Below are 6,000 nucleotides of genomic sequence, written 5' to 3'. Positions count from 1 at the left end.
AACGTGTGCAAAAACGCCCTGTGGCCTGTTTTAAGAGGTAGTTTTAATCCCCCTGCCCTATTATATACTAGGGGATTACAGAGGAGGTCATGCTAATCACAGGGGGACCCCAACGCATAATGTTCCCTAGTGTATGTAGGTGTTTTCACTGTATTCTAAGTGTCTTTTAACATAGCACTGGGTCTAGGACTGGATAGTAAGACTCAGTTACCACCAGTATCCGTCTGAAAAAGTTGAGGGTACAGGATGATTTTGCAACAAGGATTCTTTCTGCTCTTCTTTTTGTTCTTTCTGCACGTTATCCTTCTTCCTGCACTTTTCTTCGTCTTTGAGGACTTCTGTTGCTTCTTTCTGCACTTCTGTTTTTTTCTTTCTGTGCATTTTTTTTTCTTTCTTCATATGTCCTATCTCTGTAGGCGTAGTTAGAAATTAGCATTTAAAAAACCTTTGAAATTCACAGAAAAAAACATAGGTTTCAGGCACGTTATAGTTAGGAATTAGCATTTAAAAAACCTCAGAAATTCACTGAAAAAACCATAGGTTTCAGGGGTGTTATAGTTAGCTGGACTTTTCACTTGTACAAAACCATTGAAATTCCACCGTTATAGTTAGTTCAGCTAACTATAACTCGCGCGCCTGCAATGCACTGCTGATGACGTCACATATTACATCACTCATGACATGGTCAGTGACATCACTCATGACATCACTGATGACATCTCAAATGACATCACTGATGACATCACTGATGAAATCATCCTTGTGATAGAGTGGCAGACCTCCTCTCACCCTAATATAACCTTTGATACACACATTCAAAAATAGAGACTAAAATTTTCAAAACAATGGACATACCAATACCAGTTACAACAACCTCTTCAGTAATTCTAAGATCCACATACACATCAACTCATTCACCAACAGTCCTATACAGTCACTCATACATGTACTCACTCATCATATGTACTCATACACCTATACATCCTGTTACACAATGCCACTCATCCATAGAGTTACTCACACACATAGTCACTCATGCTAATAAAGAATCAAACATACATTTACTTGCATATACAGTTATACACACACCACCACACTTACTTCTACGGAAACTTACACATACTTAGTCTTTTAAACAATCACTTATAGAAACACAAACTTATTCATACAGGAACTCTTTCAATCTCTCACTCTCACATATACTCACTTATATACACCAATAGTCACATATACTAGTTTAAAACATATGTAGTTACTCATAAAGACACTATTGAGACAGTCATTCACTCACTAACACACCCATACACACACTCATCCACCCATACAGTCCTGCACACATGCTGTCTTCAACACATACAAACAGTGAGTCACTCAATCATGCACCTATGCACTACGTAATACCCCCCCACTGAACCATGCAGACACTCAGACTGATACTTAAAAAAAACAACTAATAACCTATATAGACACCCATGTAGCTACTCACCAACCCATGCAGCCACTTATACACAAAGTGAGAGACTGATACAGATATTTACATATTTAAAAATTACTCACTAAGCCATGTATTCACTATGATACACTTAATCAGTCAATTACACAATCAATTTTTCAAAAACAAATCATCCATTTAGACACTTATATACCCATTTATTCTTCCATCGACCTTGAGATATACATATATATAACATATTTAATTTAAAAAAAAAACACACATTCACTGGATGATGTCATCAGTGATGTCATCAGTGATGTCATTTGAGATGTCATCAGTGATGTCATGAGTGATGTCACTGACCATGTCATGAGTGATGTAATATGGGACGTCATCAGCAGTGCATTGCGGGCGCGCGAGTTATAGTTAGCTGAACTAACTATAACGGGGGAATTTCAATGGTTTTGTACAAGTGAAAAGTCCAGCTAACTATAACACTATACCACCCCTGAAACCTATGTTTTTTTCAGTGAATATATATATATATATATATATATATATATATATATATATATATATATCACAACAACTCCTCCAACGAGCGAAGAAGCAGAGACCACAGCGGGGAATTTGGTGGAAGCTCTTTATTTGATGTACAGGCATAATGCATTTTGGCCGCATGTCGGCCTTCCTCAGATGCCATCAATGTTTCTGGAGACTCCACCCGTTTAAAATCACCCTGCCACTGTTCCATTGGATGGAAATCGCCACACCCCCTCGTAAGGGGTCTGCTCACTGCTTAGAACTACAAGCCCCAGAGTTCATTGCCCAGGTAAGTGCTGCAACGGGTGTGTCCGTTTGGATTTGCGATGTGCGGGAAGGTCACGATGTAAATAAAGTCAATGTCCAGTAATTAAGATCACTCAGTGCTTCCTCCAGTCCCCAAACGTTCCAGCCCCCCAGAAACAGATGTCAGCCGGGCAGGGGTCAGGAAGACAATGCATTCCGATCCTCCGTGTAATCACGGACCGCACTGCAAACGCCCTGGATTCCATCGTGTAGAGAGGCGGGTCCCGGGCTATTCCTGTACCTTGGATACGAAGAAAGCCGCCGAAGCAGAGACCAGATGAGCCTGGGCCACTTTGAAGAACTGGGTCACCTGTAGCCCGTTTCTGGAAACTGTGCAAAACATCACAACAACTCCTCCAACGAGCGAAGAAGCAGAGGCCACAGCGGGGAATCTGGTGGAAGCTCTTTATTTGATGTACAGGCATAATGCCTTTCGGCCGCATATTGGCCTTCCTCAGATGCCATCAATGTTTCTGGAGACTCCTTCACCCATATGTGTGTATATATATATATATATATATATCCAAAAAACAAGTTGCCATGATGCAAGAACGCCACCAACAGCAAAGTGCTTGCAAAAGCCTTTTAATGTCAAACCGGCAATTTCAGCTCCAATGGAAATATTCTCCTTACGCGTTTCAGAGCTCAGGGGCTCCTTCGTCAGAGGATGGCAGCTGATGAACTGAATGACTCGTAAGCACCATTGATTGCATGCACTCTTTTAAGGCCCCTCCTGGGTCTCTCACGTGAGTTCCGGTGTCAGCATGCTGGTACATGTAGTTTGTACATCGAGTTAGTATTTCCCCAGTGGGCTCAGTTCGTTTCAGTGTCCTTTAAAAGTAAAAATAACATCAGCCCCAGTGGGCTTTGGTGCAGAAACTTCGGTCTTGTAATTTGACCTTTGCTGTGCCTGAGGCTCCGAAGCCTTCGAAACCTGTGGGGCCCCCTTCTTAGATCCAGGGGTGTGGCATCCTTCACGGCCAGGCTGCCGTGCTTAAATCCAAAAAACAAGTTGCCCTGATGCAAGAACGCCACCAACAGCAAAGTGCTTGGAAAAGCCTTTTAATGTCAAACCGGCAATTTCAGCTCCAATGGAAATATTCTCCTTACGCGTTTCAGAGCTCAGGGGCTCCTTCGTCAGAGGATGGCAGCTGATGAACTGAATGACTCGTAAGCACCATTGATTGCATGCACTCTTTTAAGGCCCCTCCTGGGTCTCTCACGTGAGTTCCGGTGTCAGCATGCTGGTACATGTAGTTTGTACATCGAGCTAGTATTTCCCCAGTGGGCTCAGTTCGTTTCAGTGTCCTGTGTCCTTTAAAAGTAAAAATAACATCAGCCCCAGTGGGCTTTGGTGCAGAAACTTCGGTCTTGTAATTTGACCTTTGCTGTGCCTGAGGCTCCGAAGCCTTCGAAACCTGTGGGGCCCCCTTCTTAGATCCAGGGGTGTGGCATCCTTCACGGCCAGGCTGCCGTGCTTAAATCCAAAAAACAAGTTGCCCTGATGCAAGAACGCCACCAACAGCAAAGTGCTTGCAAAAGCCTTTTAATGTCAAACCGGCAATTTCAGCTCCAATGGAAATATTCTCCTTACGCGTTTCAGAGCTCAGGGGCTCCTTCGTCAGAGGATGGCAGCTGATGAACTGAATGACTCGTAAGCACCATTGATTGCATGCATTCTTTTAAGGCCCCTCCTGGGTCTCTCACGTGAGTTCCGGTGTCAGCATGCTGGTACGTGTAGTTTGTACATCGAGTTAGTATTTCCCCAGTGGGCTCAGTTCGTTTCAGTGTCCTTTAAAAGTAAAAATAACATCAGCCCCAGTGGGCTTTGGTGCAGAAACTTCGGTCTTGTAATTTGACCTTTGCTGTGCCTGAGGCTCCGAAGCCTTCGAAACCTGTGGGGCCCCCTTCTTAGATCCAGGGGTGTGGCATCCTTCACGGCCAGGCTGCCGTGCTTAAATCCAAAAAACAAGTTGCCCTGATGCAAGAACGCCACCAACAGCAAAGTGCTTGCAAAAGCCTTTTAATGTCAAACCGGCAATTTCAGCTCCAATGGAAATATTCTCCTTACGCGTTTCAGAGCTCAGGGGCTCCTTCGTCAGAGGATGGCAGCTGATGAACTGAATGACTCGTAAGCACCATTGATTGCATGCACTCTTTTAAGGCCCCTCCTAGGTCTCTCACGTGAGTTCCGGTGTCAGCATGCTGGTACATGTAGTTTGTACATCGAGTTAGTATTTCCCCAGTGGGCTCAGTTCGTTTCAGTGTCCTTTAAAAGTAAAAATAACATCAGCCCCAGTGGGCTTTGGTGCAGAAACTTCGGTCTTGTAATTTGACCTTTGCTGTGCCTGAGGCTCCGAAGCCTTCGAAACCTGTGGGGCCCCCTTCTTAGATCCAGGGGTGTGGCATCCTTCACGGCCAGGCTGCCGTGCTTAAATCCAAAAAACAAGTTGCCCTGATGCAAGAACGCCACCAACAGCAAAGTGCTTGCAAAAGCCTTTTAATGTCAAACCGGCAATTTCAGCTCCAATGGAAATATTCTCCTTACGCGTTTCAGAGCTCAGGGGCTCCTTCGTCAGAGGATGGCAGCTGATGAACTGAATGACTCGTAAGCACCATTGATTGCATGCACTCTTTTAAGGCCCCTCCTGGGTCTCTCACGTGAGTTCCGGTGTCAGCATGCTGGTACGTGTAGTTTGTACATCGAGTTAGTATTTCCCCAGTGGGCTCAGTTCGTTTCAGTGTCCTTTAAAAGTAAAAATAACATCAGCCCCAGTGGGCTTTGGTGCAGAAACTTCGGTCTTGTAATTTGACCTTTGCTGTGCCTGAGGCTCCGAAGCCTTCGAAACCTGTGGGGCCCCCTTCTTAGATCCAGGGGTGTGGCATCCTTCACGGCCAGGCTGCCGTGCTTAAATCCAAAAAACAAGTTGCCCTGATGCAAGAACGCCACCAACAGCAAAGTGCTTGCAAAAGCCTTTTAATGTCAAACCGGCAATTTCAGCTCCAATGGAAATATTCTCCTTACGCGTTTCAGAGCTCAGGGGCTCCTTCGTCAGAGGATGGCAGCTGATGAACTGAATGACTCGTAAGCACCATTGATTGCATGCACTCTTTTAAGGCCCCTCCTGGGTCTCTCACGTGAGTTCCGGTGTCAGCATGCTGGTACATGTAGTTTGTACATCGAGTTAGTATTTCCCCAGTGGGCTCAGTTCGTTTCAGTGTCCTTTAAAAGTAAAAATAACATCAGCCCCAGTGGGCTTTGGTGCAGAAACTTCGGTCTTGTAATTTGACCTTTGCTGTGCCTGAGGCTCCGAAGCCTTCGAAACCTGTGGGGCCCCCTTCTTAGATCCAGGGGTGTGGCATCCTTCACGGCCAGGCTGCCGTGCTTAAATCCAAAAAACAAGTTGCCCTGATGTAAGAACGCCACCAACAGCAAAGTGCTTGCAAAAGCCTTTTAATGTCAAACCGGCAATTTCAGCTCCAATGGAAATATTCTCCTTACGCGTTTCAGAGCTCAGGGGCTCCTTCGTCAGAGGATGGCAGCTGATGAACTGAATGACTCGTAAGCACCATTGATTGCATGCACTCTTTTAAGGCCCCTCCTGGGTCTCTCACGTGAGTTCTGGTGTCAGCATGCTGGTACATGTAGTTTGTACATCGAGTTAGTATTTCCCCAGTGGGCTCAGTTCGTTTCAGTGTCCTTTAAAAGTAAAAAT

This window comes from Triturus cristatus, chromosome 5_2, assembly GCF_964204655.1.
Source record: "Triturus cristatus chromosome 5_2, aTriCri1.1, whole genome shotgun sequence".
Lineage (NCBI taxonomy): Eukaryota > Metazoa > Chordata > Amphibia > Caudata > Salamandridae > Triturus > Triturus cristatus.
This window is presented reverse-complemented; position numbering follows the sequence as displayed.